Genomic DNA, 15,877 nt, shown 5'->3' with positions numbered 1-15,877 from the left:
TTAGACTTTGTAAAGATTTGTAGATCATTTCGTTTTCTGAAGTTTTACGTAATTAAATCCTGAAAGAAAGGAATAGAACAATTATTTATGGACACTGTTGAAGGAAGTTCTTAATATTGCAGTGCCTATTTACTGCTATTAACTGCAAAGGAAAAGCCACGAAGGCTTCAACAATTATTTTTTGTATTTATTTAAATATATTCGGCTAGTAACCATAACTAAAAAAGATGGAGTTACCTTGCTCACATTTTATCTCTCTCTCTCTCTCTCTCTCTCTCTCTCTCTCTCTCTCTCTCTCTCTCTCTCTCTCTCTCTCTCTCTCTCTCTCTCTCTCTCTCTCTCTCAGCTGGAATGGAAGTTGAGAAATTACACCCCGTGTTGTAAAGGGCTTGGATTTTCTCTCAGCCTTTTTTAATACAAACCATAACGGAGATATAAAAGGGCGATTCACATGATAAGTGGCTAGGGCCATGACTATACTTAAAAGAGATAAGGACGATAAGCCAGGCTAACGGGGATAGTGATGGGGAGGGGAAACTTTGATAACAACCAAATGTATTGCTATAATAAAGGAGAAATAGATGAAGAAGGGAAGAAAGTAAGAAAAGACGTGTGAACAACAAAGATATCAAAATTTACGTATTTTTTAATCCAATTTTATTATTCAGAGACGTAACAAAATTAAAGTTACACATTTTCTTCATCGTATGATCAATACTTTTACTGGATGACCTTGGAGGATTCTGATGCTATGTGAGTGGATTCGCTTTAGAAAGAGTAAACAGTAGTTATGTAAAAATCACCATTGCCAAATTTTACAACAAACTTTACTTCCTATTTCCAATGAAAACCTTACCACCGCGTTCCGGAGTAAAAGAAACTCTCCTACATGCCAGGATACGAACTTGAGGCAAGATATATAATTGTGCAGAAATTACCAACCAGCGTTATCACAAATGACTGATTGGCTACTTGTGTTTTGATAAGAATTTATTTTAGCTCATCCGTACCTATTAGATTCTGTTAAATTCAGATAAATTTTGTCCCACCGAAAATGGACCTATTTACATGTATATATATATATATATATATATATATATATATATATATATATATATATATATATATATATATATATATATATGTATGTATATGTATATATATATATATATATATATATATATATATATATATATATATATTATGTATATATATATATATATATATATAATATATATATATATATTATATATGTATATATAGTATATATATATATATATATATATATATATATATATATTATATATATATATATATATATATATATATATACATATATGTGTGTGTGTGTGTGTGTGTGTGTGTTACGACCTCGGGGAGGTTGCTACATATAAAACTTACTAAAGAGTTTGACACAATAATAGAAAAATTAGATGATATATGTAGTAATCCCAAGGACTGGACTATTCTCCTATCCGGAGACATTAACTTTACTTTTGCAGCCTGGAAAGAACGAATAGGAGATTGTGGTTGTATTTATACATATAAAAAAGAGAGTAATAGTAGTGAGGAAAATAAGAGGCAATTCAAAAAGCTATTAGATATGCTAATAGAATACAACATTCAACAAATAAATCACCTGCCAACAAGAATAGAAAATACTTTAGACCTAGTATTTGTGAACGAGGTGAATTATGTTAAAGAAATAATAGTTTATAATGCGAGTATTTCAGACCATAATGTCATAGAACTAACAGTCCATTCCAAAGCAAGTAAAAACAGAGATAAGCAAGAAATGAAAAAGTGGGAAGGGTATGGAAAATACAACTTGTACAGTAAAAATATAAAATGGTAAGAAATAAATGAAGAACAAAACAAAGATTGGGATAACATTTTCGTAAGTGATGATATAAAGGTAAATATGGAGATATTATATAAAATATTAGAGAAAATAGTTGATAAATATATACCGAAGAAGAAAAGTAAACATCAGTCATGCATACCAAGAGACAGAAGGATCTTGTTCCAGAATATAAGAAAGGGGAAAAAAGGTCTTGCAAAAGAAACAAAATACATGGAAAGTGATGGAACTAAAAAGTAAGATAGAAAATGCAGAACAAAAGATTATACAATCAAAAGAAAGTGAAAAACAGGACTTGGAAGAAAAAACCCTAGTAAATATCAAGGAAAACCCCAAACTATTGTACTCGTATGCGAAAAAGATGAATAAAAGAAGGATAGAAATAGGCCCTCTTAAGAATTGAAGGGAGATTAACAAATGAAAAAAAGGAAATATGCAACATATTGGCAGAAAGATATAAGAGAGAGAATTCACCCCTAGAATTGATAATGAAGATAATGATACAGAAGTAAGTGATGAAAATAGTGAATATTTAGCAGACATAGATATTAATGAAGCTGATGTTGTGCAGCCTATTAATGAAATTAAAAATGGAGCTGCAGCTGGGCCTGATGGTGTCCCTGCTATTTTGTTAAAGAAAGTAATTCATTCTATTGCAAAGACACTTGCAATATTATTAAAACAAAGTGTAGATACAGGCAAGATTTATGATGAGCACAAGTTAGCCTATATTACCCCTAATTTCAAAAGTGGATCAAGACTAGAGGCAAGTAATTATAGGCCTGTGAGTCTAACATCACATATTATGAAAGTGTATGAAAGGGTAATGAAGAAAAATATTATGCAACATTTAATAAAAAATAATTTGTTTAATATACGACAACAGGGTTTTGTAGCCGGAAAAAGTACACAAACCCAACTGTTAGTCCACCGTGAGAACATATATAAAAATATGAAAAGCGGAAATGAAACAGATGTGGTATATCTAGACTTTGCAAAAGCTTTTGACAAGGTAGATCATAATATATTAGCGAAGAAAATTAGAAAACATAATATAGTGGATAAAGTAGGAAGATGGTTAAAAGAATTTTTGCACAACAGAAAACAGATAGTTATTGCAAACGATGAGAAATCGGATGAAGCTAAGGGAATATCCGGTGTGCAACAGGGTACGGTGTAGCTGCATTACTGTTTGTTATTATGATTGCAGACATAGACAGTAATGTTAAGGACTTGGCAGTGAGTAGTTTCGCCGATGGCACAAGAATAAGTAGAGAAATTACTTGTGATGAAGATAGAAACGCGCTACAAAGAGACCTTAACAAAGTATATGATTGGGCAGAGGTAAATAGGATGGTATTTAACTCTGATAAATTTGAATCAATAAATTATGGAGACAGAGAAGGAAAGCTATATGCATATAGGGGACCTAATAATGAGACAATCACAAATAAGGAAGCAGTTAAAGACCTTGGTGTGATATTGAATAGGAACATTTTATGCAATGATCAAATAGCAATTCTATTGGCAAAATGTAAGCAAAAAGGGAATGTTGTTACGGCACTTCAAAACAATAAAAGCTGAACGCATGATTATGCTTTATAAAACATATGTTCGTAGTCCACTTGAATATTGCAATATGATATGGTACCTACACTATACAAAGGATATTGCACAAATAGAGAGTGTACAAAGGTCCTTTACAGCTAGAATAGAAGAAGGTAAGGATCTTGACTACTGGGAAAGACTACAATCCTTAAAATTATATAGTCTAGAAAGGAGAAGAGAATGTTACATGATAATTCAGGCATGGAAAGAGATAGAAGGAATTGCCGAAAACATCATGGAGCTAAAAATATCAGAAAGAGCAAGCAGATGTAGATTAATAGTGCCCAAAACTATACCAGGAAAAATAAGGAAAGCACACAGGACATTAATCCATTATGCACCAGCATCGATAATGCAGCGTCTATTCAATGCGTTGCCAGCTCATCTGAGGAATATATCAGGAGTGAGAGTAGATGTGTTTATGAATAAGCTCGACAAATATCTAAGCTGCATCCCAGACCATCCAAGATTGGAAGATACAAAATATACCGGAAGATGCACTAGCAACTCTCTGGTAGACATTAGAGGTGCCTCACACTGAGGGACCTGGGGCAACCCGAACAAGATGTAAGGTCTGTAGGGTAAGGTAAAGAGGTACCTCGATAACGTTGACCCTGAGCAGAGCATTTTCGCTCTCTTTATATCTCTCGACGAAGTATCGAAGTATCCCTTTTCTCTCTCTCTCTCTCTCTCTCTCTCTCTCTCTCTCTCTTCTCTCTCTCTCTCTCTCTCTCTCTCGACCAACCTTATACACAACCCATAATTCATAATTACCTAAGGTCGCTAAATAAGATCCAGAATGATCAAAAATAGGATTACTTGTAAAAACAAATGATTAGCTAAATGGGTAAAATTCTGAAACTTTAGCATAACACATGTTAAGAAGCTCAAATGATGCACCAACATCAAAACTGATAACTCTGATAGGAAACCAAAATAAAGCTGGGGATTGGACCAAAACCCGTCTACATCCCTTGCTCTCCAACAACTAAACATCTTTAAACCTTAGTCCAAAATACACTAAAATAAATCACAAGACCTGTCCTCGGTAAAAAATATACAATTAATAGTCATAGTTTCCCATCATTAGGGACTTCCAGATCCATCTGAGAAAGAAAGAATCCCACATAAATAAATTGCAACAAAATCTGAATAATAGTAATAAATTCTCCTGGAATAAAGCTTCTGACATAAATGGTCAATATGTAAAACACACACTAAAAAGAAGAAGAAGAAGAAGAAGAAGAAGAAGAAGAAGAAGAAGAAAAACCAGTCCATGTCGACTGCGGTTGCAATTGCCCACCTATCCCTCCTCCCTTATATCATATAGTGGAACAGACAAGCATGCACTCATGCGCATACAGTTACTAGTCCCACTCATGAGACCTGATCAAAACCAGATCGGAAGCGTATCTACTTCCGTCCATGCACAAACACACTTGATCTCTCCACGCCCTTGGTCACGCATGCACGAGCGAGCTGAGTTCACAGTCTTCGGGGATCGCGCCATCTCCAAAATTGATGAATCCTTGATTACGAAATCTCGCTTTGTCCCCATGAGGACCAGTGATGAGGACTACTGAAAAGTTCCGACACACTCGCTTTTCCGATCACCTGAACTGAGATTCTGCTGTCTTTTTCACAGTGCAGCAAAAACAGTCTATGCACCTACATAAATGCTGAATTATAAGATCTTTGCCGAATGACACAGCCTACTGAGTTTACATATTCATGACAGCACTCATATATCTAAATAATTATTTCGGTACCTATATATATATATATATATATATATATATATATATATATATATATTATATATATATATATATATATATATATTAGATATATATATACATATATATATATATATTAGATAATATATATTACACATATATATATATATATATAATATATATATATATTATATATATATATATAATATATATATATGTAATATATATATCTATATATATATATATATATATTATATTATATATATATATATATATATATATATATATATATATATAATATATATATATGTATATATATATCTATATATTATATATATATATATATATATATATATATATATATATATATATATATATATAATATAGATATATTACATACATATATATATGAATAATTATCACATCCGAACCGTGATCCATTTTATATATCAATTCAAGCTACAAATGTCCTTTAATATCTAAATTCACACTTTACCTCCCAAATGATATATTTTCATATATGTACCGAGGGGAATTTTTTAATTGATAATAATTTCGTCCCCCCATGGGATCGAACCCACCGTCCAAGTGGACGGGGACGAAATCAGATTGGATAGCGTCACTGACTGTTCTGATTTCGTCCCCGTCCACTTGGACGGTGGTTCGATCCCATGGGGGGACGAAATTATTATCAATTAAAAAATTCCCCTTCGGTACATATATAAAAGTAAATCATTTGGATGTCATTTGGGAGTAAAAGTGAATTTTAGATATTAAAGAGGACATTTTTATCTTGATTGATACAATAAGATTATATAGATATATAATATATATATATAACTATATATATCTATATATAATATATATCTATATATAATATATATATATATAATATATATAAACATATATACATAAATAAGTAAATAATATATTATATATAATAATATTACTATTATATGTGTATATATATATATATTATATATATATATCTATAATATATAGGTCGATATACTGCTATAGTATTAATATATACATATATATATATATATATAAATGTGTGTGTGTGTATGTATGTATGTATATAACATATAATATTGTGTACGGATAATAAAATTTTGAAACCACTTTGGGATTATCGATTCCCACAGAAAATGAAAGTACATAAAGTTATTAATTTCCTGAATTTTATAATCACAGATTAGTTAACGTCGCAGTTTAAGAACAAATATATATAAACAAAACTCAAGAAAAAACAAAGAAGATTGAAATTGTGATAAAAACTGATATGCTGACGAACGAAAATTTAACATTAATGAATGACGATATTTAAATGGATGTAATTTTCCCACTCTTAGGTGTCATAGTATGTCGCCTGTTTAAAAAAACCAGAGTATTGAAATTATTAAAATACAGAAGTGAGGTGAAATGGAATAAAAAGAATTTTTACATGGTTGTTTTATTGGCCGGTCACAAGGTATTAATCTTCGGAGGATTAATTTAAGAAGGTGTGAACTTTTATCTGTCTCTGTATCTAACTTTTGCATCATGATATGCAAGTTTAGACACCTGTATAAGCACGCTTAAGCAAAATTTTATTCTATAAAGTCTCTATGTATCATTAACATCATCGACATAACTTCAGTGCTTCACATCTTGAGAATCGGCATTATTCTGGCATTTGGTGGCCCATGGTAGTACAGACCAAGTCAGTTCGTAGCCTTATGTGATAGACTTGAACCCATTCATGATTTTCTGACCAACAGTCAGTGCTGCATGGTCAACAACTCTGGTATTCTTATCACAGCCTTCCAGCAGGAGCAATATTTATCAGCTGGATTGTCGTTTCCTATATGACATTTCTCATTTTGTCTATCCTAGTGTCATGGTAATCGCTTCATAGCGAAGAAACAAATATGAAAGGAAAGGAAAATGTATCCTTTTCAAGTAGGTCTCTAGTCCCTCGTTGGCCGAGTGGATTTCGCGCTCGGCTACCAATATGCTGGTCCGAAGTTCGATTCTCGGCTCGGCCAACGTGAAACCAGAGGAATTTATTTCTGGTGATAGAAATTCCTTTCTCGATATAATGTGGTTCAGATCCCACAATAAGCTGTAGGGCCCATTGCTAGGTAACCAATTGGTTCCTAGCTACGTAAAAATATCTAATCCTTCGGGCCAGCCCTAGGAGAGCTGTTAATCAGCTCAGTGGTCTGGAAAAACTAAGATATTGTTAATAGAGTAGGCCTGCAGCATGGAGGCATTCCCGCACGTGCTTGGAGTGTCTGTTCTCATGATTGTTCGAGAATACTCTGTTGTTTTGTGGAACTCCAGCTCGCGGCTGTCACTAGAGACGCAGCGCTTTGAATATGACGTAACATTTCGTCGAGAGCCCTCTGGCTCTGCCCTTTCAGCCCCGCCCCAAGATCGAATATATATATATATATATATATATATATATATATATATATATATATATATATATATATATATATATATATATATATATATATGACTCTGAGGAAGTGAAGAGATGACATTATCAGAGAAGAGAGGATGAGATCATCAGAGATAAGAGAAGAAGGAAGAGACAAAGGATAAGAGAGGAAGAGGACGCACGAGAGAGAGTGGAAACGGAAATAAGAATGTAAAGTCCGTAGTTCGTAGTCGGAGCTCATCCGAAGTTTTTGCTGTCCTCTTGTGAAGCCATTGCTTCAAAAAAACCGATCTCAACAGCTGCAAAACTGGCCAGCAAGTATTTCTTTATTGCACTGTTTCCCCCCTTTTCACACATATAGTCAGATTTAATTTTGTCATGTAAATAGGAGAAACCATTCTTCATTTATCTTATTGAATAAGCTTGTAAATAAACTTGTGTTCTGATTGAGTTTCTTTTTATATTCGTATCCTGTGTTTCAGTGGTAGGTGTTGAATCTTTTTTATTTATTTATTGTAATAAAGAACCTGAGCGAATCTCGATCCGTAACACTAGGAACCAGCAATGCTTTTTCCTATTAATGTTGAGTCTTTGTGGGTTGTCTTCAAGCTGTCTTCTTCTCTTTCCTTTTCAGCTGTCCCTATGGCATTTACCATGACCTCAGCACATGCGCCTAGGGAGTAAGAGACAGCAGCTGCTTTCCTTCTTCATTTTTGACGAACAGACTTTAGGTGTAGCAAATAAGTGAGGATTCTTCCGTTCACCTGTTCCTAAGATTGTACTAAGAATACTGTCATATTTGGTTATCATGTCATCCAAGGGTCAACAAGGTTGGTATTGTTTTTCCACAGTCATAAAGTTTGTATGCTGAAGCACTGTCGCCCTGTGTAGGAAGGAGTCTTGAGCAGATTTGCCAGTGGTAAGTTGTTGAAGAGCGTAGAACACACTTTTAACAACCTTCGTGTGTTAACTGGTGAGATGCAAGAGTTCATCAATGTTTTCATCACAGCGTTTTTGTATCATTTAACAGTTTATTTTTTTTTATGTTTACTAGGTTTCTCAGTCCTGATTTATTACTGAAGTTACCCATCGGTAGAAGAAGTGCCATTACAATATCCAGTGCATTCACTGCATATAGGAATGTTATTCAAAAGTTCCCATTTGCATTCACGGGCATTCATAAGGTCTTGTGAATGCCAGTGTAAAGCCAGATGTTGAGGTGCCGGGTTCAGTTATCTCTATGTATACTTTCTTCAGTCAATGGCTTATGAAAGAATAGTGTCCCATAGTTGTCTCTTGTATTGTATTCAATGTTTGGTAATGCCAGTTGACTGACATAAACAATGCCTTACTAACTCTTCTTGGCAAAGTCTTTGGCTGAGCAGGTAATTCTGAGCTTGAACATCATCCCATCATTCAAATTAGCCTTCTCTGTATCTATCTGCAGTAGAAGCCCAAAAGACGCTTATCTTGGAAGCTGAATAAGGGCGCCGTTATTGTCACTAGTAAAAAAAAATATTTTTGCAAGAATACATTTCTAATTGCCATCGAATTTGTGTTGACGTGTAATTGTAGGTTAGAAGTTGGAGACAGTCTTCCGGTGTATTTAGAAGTCTAGTTTCTATTAAACTTCAGTTCTACGGCAACCATATTATTGGGTAACCACCACACTGACATCGGGCAAAAAGACATTAATCTTCCGATTCCTTATTTAATAACATCTCTAAAAACGTAGTTGGTAATCCACAACTACTCAAACGAATGATAAAATCGAAGCTTATTGACACTCATTTGTTAGGTTCCACGTTCTAAGATTAATTGTTTTAAAATCTTGTTTATTACAGGCAATACGCTAATATTGATAGCCTTGGTTTATATAAATATATAAATGTTACACTTTACAGAAAACCACGCATCATTCAGGCTCCATGCATTTACAAAATTGTTTCTGCGTCAAATAGGAACATTTTAAACGGTTCAGGTGAATGACATAGTAATGAGTATTCTAATTAACTGATAATAACCTACATGTTTGGAAACTGATTGAAATGTCAAAAGCTTTAAAGCAAAACTGATGATTCATTCTGAGAACTGTCAACACTCATGCTGAGGTATTTGATCAAAAACTACATGCAAAACATTCTCGGTATTGACACCTCCTAACTTTCAAACGACAAACTTTTTTTGTAATTTCGTCCGCCATATATGTCTCACTCTTTTTAATTATAGTTTTATATCTATATATAATATATTTATAATTATATTATCATAATATATTGTTATGTTCTGTATGTATGCATGTATGTATAATAATCAAGACCTTATCAAAGGTTTGACAAATGGTTGACTATTAAACGTACTTCATTTGAAGCAACATAAAAATAAGTAAGCGGAGATATATATATATATATATCTATATATATATAATATATATATATATATATATATATCTATATATATATATATATACTTAAGACCTAAAGATCTCAGGAGTTCTCGCCTTTTCATTTTCCTCCGTGGCATTATCTTTAATTATACATAGCATCACATTTTATATATTTTCTTGATCAAGGTATTTTATATATATATATATATATATATATATATATATATATATATATATATATATATATATTATGCGTGTGTGTGTGTGTATGTGTATGTATGAATGTATATATGTGTGCAGATGTACAAGGAGAATGAAATACACAATATAAATCCTGACCAGTTCCGTAACTTTTAATACGACACCTTCTAGAGGAAAGGTATTTATTATTAGTAATTTAGGATAGATATGCTGAAATGACATTACAAATGAACATATAGATGGGTGGAAATCGAATGCGGTAATAAAAGATGGAAGAGCCGTAAATTCATTTGCTCAGGAGATCAGTACTCTATTTGCAAATTATTCATCTGCATAAGCAGGCTTACACCATTCGCCCTCGTTTCATGCCAGTTACCTTAAAATCTACTCATTTTACAAATTTCGTTTGAAGTTAATGGGTCGAATTTATGCATGATTTGGCCTTCTAATAATCATATTCCTTCAAAAACTTTAGGTTATGAAATAGGACCAGAAAAAAATTTTTTCCTTCCTTTTTTTTTTAGTAAATCTTCTTTTTCCTACCTAGTTAATTGTTAAATTCTTTTCACTACCCTGTATGAACATTCTGCTGCGGAGGAGAAAATTTGTCCTAGGATTTACTTGGGATTTGATATACATATCCTTTTTTATAGGGAAGTTTTTTGGTAACATTTTTCATTGTATTATGGTTATTAAATGCTGAATTATCTCCAGTGTTGTTAAGCAGAAGTACAGCTTTGAAATTGTTCATATATGGTAGAATAACCAGGTTATAAGGGTCGTAAGTTCCCTCTTGGTTATCATAAAAAGTTTTGTTAACTAACTTTCTGTATTGTCTAATGCAGAAAAGGGATATTTTAATGTCCTGCCAGTTTCCCTAGTTACATCTGTTCCACCATTGTTGTATTCAGGATTAAATAAATTTCTTGCTCTTGAAAACATGGATTAGAAAACTGATTTCTTAACTGTCTTCTTTGACCAATAGAAAATATTCGTGCAGAAACATTTGTATGTATCCGGTACACACGAATTTAAACCATCATTACTTTTGTGGATTCAGCCATTAGAAAAAGGTAGGCCACAGTCGTTTTCCACATCCATGATGAATTTTATTTATTGGATCAGTTCATTACATTTGCGGCTTGAAAATTTGAGCATCAAATGTAAACACATGTGTATCTCTGAAATATCCCAAATAACATGATTTAATTTACCAACAAATTTCTTACATATAGTACATAGTTTTTAATCTTTAGTTCTTAGACACTTGGCCGAAGGGCATTAGGATGAACGAGATGTCAGTTTAGGCTAGAGTCTGTATGAAATTTGCTTTTGGTAAATTGTCCGTTCTGTCCGCGAAGAGTATATCGTTAATGTGTCCTGCCAAAACACCTTTACCACCAATTATTAAATAAAAATTACCTACGTTTGCTTTTCTTTATGTTTAGATTATGATTTTGTTTATTCTAAATATCAATTCATTTATGAAAGGAAGATAAATTCACGCTACTTTATGGAGTAACTAAGTCACTTAGAATCTTTAGAAAAGCTTTAGGGTGTACAAAACTTTATTTAAGAATGTAAGTTAATTAATGTCCTTTTGTCTAAAATTTCTTCATCAGACGTGAATGCCCAAACTTCATAATGACAGCAGGGGTATTTGTATCTTCATAATGAAAATGAACAGTGTTCCCTTTGACATAGCGACAGCTGATTTACTATGAACTCAAATTGCAAGTATAGTCAAATGATTTTTGTTCTTTTATGAGCGGTAAGGCTACAGACCAGGAGCTATCATTACATAGCTTAATTTCCGATAATAAGATAACATTTTACATAACATTACTATATAAAAGACGATAATGATATTTCTTGCAATCAGTCTGGAAAGGATAATGTAATATATCAAGTAAAAGAAGCCATCAACTTGTTTTCCCTTTATCTTCTTCTTTATTACCGAATTCAATTTCTGAATAGCCGTGAGATATTTCTCCAGTTGGAAAGGCCCAGTAATGTGAAAGTCTAGACATGTCTGCAATTAAAACTTTAAATCTTTTAGTGTTGCGAAGACTCGCCAACTCCAGCGCGTGCAAATCATACTTTTCTCTTTAGAGTATAACTTGTGATAATTAAAGTAACAAAATTCCTTTTTACAAAAGACAATTTAAAACGTCGATACCTTGTATATATATATATATATATATATATATATATATATATATTATATATATATATATATATGTGTGTGTGTGTGTGTGTGTGTGTGTGTGTGTGTGTGTGTGTGTGTGTTTGAGTGTGTGTGTAAGAGGGTAGGGAAAATTATAGCTTCAGGGCATCTTATTTCGGGAATATCATTTCCAGGTCAAAAATGACGCCTTGCCATACTTAGTAAAATATATGCTCCTTTTTCTTGCCATAAGTTTCCTGTTTTATCCCATAGTCATATGATAAGAAGTGGTGTGTAGAAACTGAATGACAGATTGGTTGGAATCAAATTGGTGTTAAAAACGAATAAAATAAATGCAGAAGGAATCCAATCTCTGTTTTGCTATCCGATGAAATATTGTAATGCAACTGGGTAGATTTTTTACTGGTTATTGCTCCTTTTCCTTGTTCCAGGTATTGCTCTAATTAATTTTATAAAACAAAGAGGTGTCCCAGCCAATTACTAATTTGATTATACAAACACGCATTTGAGATATTTCCTTTATTCAATGATAGACAATAAATGACTCATGATCCATAACTTCGCGGACATAGGTATCGACGTTTTAAATTGTCTTTTGTAAATAGGAATTTTGTTACTTTAATTATCACAAGTTAAACCCTAAAGAGAAAAGTATGATTTGCACGTGTTGGAGTTGGCGAGTCTTCCCAACATTAAAGGATTTAAAGTTTTAATTGCAGACATGTCTAGACTTTCACATTACTGGGCCTTTCCAACTGGAGAAATATCTCACGGCTATTCAAAAATTGAAATCGGTAATAAAGAAGAAGATAAAAGGAAAACAAGTTGGTTGCTTCTTTTGCTTGATATAGTATATTTTCCTTTCCGGACTGAGTGCAAGAAATATAATTAAGAAGTTTTATATAGTAATGTTATGTAAAAAGTTATCTTATTATCGGATATCACGCTATGTAATGATAGCTCCTGGTCTAAAGGCCTTACCGCTCATATAAGAACAAAAATCATTTGACTATACTTGCAATTTGAGTTCATAGTAAATCAGCTGTCGCTATGTCAGAGGGAGCTTTGTTCATTTTCATTATGAGGATACAAATACCCCTGCTGTCATTTTTGACCTGGAAACGATATTCCGAAGATAAGACGCACTGTATGTGTAATTTCCCTTCTCTCTTATACACACACACACACACACACACACACACACACACACACACACACACACATATATATTATATATATATATTATTATATATATATATATATATATATATATATATATATATAAATATTATATATATATATCTCTCTGTGTGTGTGTGTGTGTGTAAGAGAGAAGGGAAATTATACGTACAATGCGTCTTATCTTCGGAATATTATTTCCAGGTCAAAAATGACGCTTTGCCAAACTTGGTAAAATTAATGCTCCCATGTGTGTGTGTGTGTGTGCGTGTGCGTTTGTATGTATGTATATCTGTAGATATATATACCGGGTGTTTCGAAATTAGAGCCCCCCTCCACAGAACAAAAGGAAACTTATGAAGTTTTCTGCTATAGCCTAGCTCCTAGTACGTTATCTTTTAAGTTTCTATTAAGTTATTTTTCATCTTACATTTCTTGTATTTTCAGACTGAGTGACGGAGTTAGATACAGCCATGGCTAACGACTCGGAGGAAATCAGATGGATTGACCGAATTCGGGCTATAACCTTCAGAGAGGCCAGGAATGCTGGCGCATCCTTCATTTCATGTTCCTGGATAGCATATGGCTGTCATCGTGAAAAGAGTGAGAATCTTAGAAGGCCTGAAGTCCTTTCTCAGGAGTCAAAAGACATCATAGCTGAGGCAGTGGGTAGGCCAAGAAAGTTTTTACGTAAATTGTGGCTTGAACTAGAAACAAAAAGGGGAAAGAAGAGAAGTTCTAGTGCTGTATATTGTGAGTTGAAAAAATCTGGTATCAAGTCATTTCATGTTATCAGCAAGCCCAACATCACTCAGCAACAGAGAGAAGACCGTGCTTGATGTTGTGGTTCATTCCTTGAAGATTGGGATGAAGCTGACTTTCTCCATGTTGCCACATCAGATGAATTCTTCATTTACACAGTCAGGAAACCAAATGATAAAAATTACATCATTTGGGCTGCAAAGTTCGATGATATCAATGATGATGTGCGATATCGCCAAGTTGTATTATTTCCTGAATGTTTGGGTATTTTTCTCTGTTTTCAGCCGAACAGTTAATGTGGATCATCAAAGAAAAAGGACAGTCATGGAGTGGCGAATACTTCAGAGAAACTGTGCTTATTGGTGGAGTATTTCCTTTCCTCAAAGATCCTGAAAATGTGTTATTTGTTGAAGAAGTCACATTTTTGCATGATAAGGCAACATGTTTCAAGGCTTTTCAGACAGGAGCTGCTTTGAAACAGTGGTATCGATTTCTTCTCGTCAAGTGAATTTCCAGATAGCTCACCTGAACTTAATGTATGTGAAAACATTGGTAGTATCTTAAAGGATCGTGTTGAAGCGCGCACAGTGAACTATGATGGTATACCAAGCCTCGACGACCTATGAAGAGAGGTGACCAAAGTGATTAGATAAATGGAGTTTGAGTCTCAGCTTTTTTGCAATTTGCTGAAATCATACCCCTCAAGAACGCAGGCTGTGGTACAGGCAGATGAGGCCACACAAAATATTGAATACTCAGAGAGAAATTTAAATAGATACCGGTTCTGAATTACTTTTGTATTTGTCCATATCAATTTTAGTTTTTGCTGTAGAGGGGGGCTCTAATTTCGAAACATCCTGTATATATATATATATATATATATATATACTATATATATATATATATATATATATACTATATATATATATGATATATATATATATATATAATATATTATATTCATATATATCATATATATATATATATATATATATATATATAATATATATATATATATATAGATATATAGATATATATTATATATATATATATATATATATATATATATATTATATATATATATATATATATATGTATATATATTTATATATATATATATATATATATATATATATATATATATATATATATATATATATATAGATATATATATATATATATATATAGATATATATATAATATATATATATATATATATAGTATATATATATATATATATATATATATATATAATATATATATTATATATATATATATATACACACAACAGGATGTTTCGAAATTAGAGCCTCCCTCTACAGCAAAAACTAAAATTGATATGGACAAATACAAAAGTAATTCAGAACCTGTATCTATTTAAATTTCTCTCTGAGTATTTAATATTTTGTGTGGCCTCATCTGCCTGTACCACAGCCTGCGTTCTTGAGGGGTATGATTTCAGCAAATTGCAAAAAAGCTGAGACTCAAACTCCATTTATCTAATCACTTCTGTCACCTCACTTCA

Source organism: Macrobrachium nipponense, chromosome 9 (genome assembly GCF_015104395.2).
Source record: "Macrobrachium nipponense isolate FS-2020 chromosome 9, ASM1510439v2, whole genome shotgun sequence".
Lineage (NCBI taxonomy): Eukaryota > Metazoa > Arthropoda > Malacostraca > Decapoda > Palaemonidae > Macrobrachium > Macrobrachium nipponense.
This window is presented reverse-complemented; position numbering follows the sequence as displayed.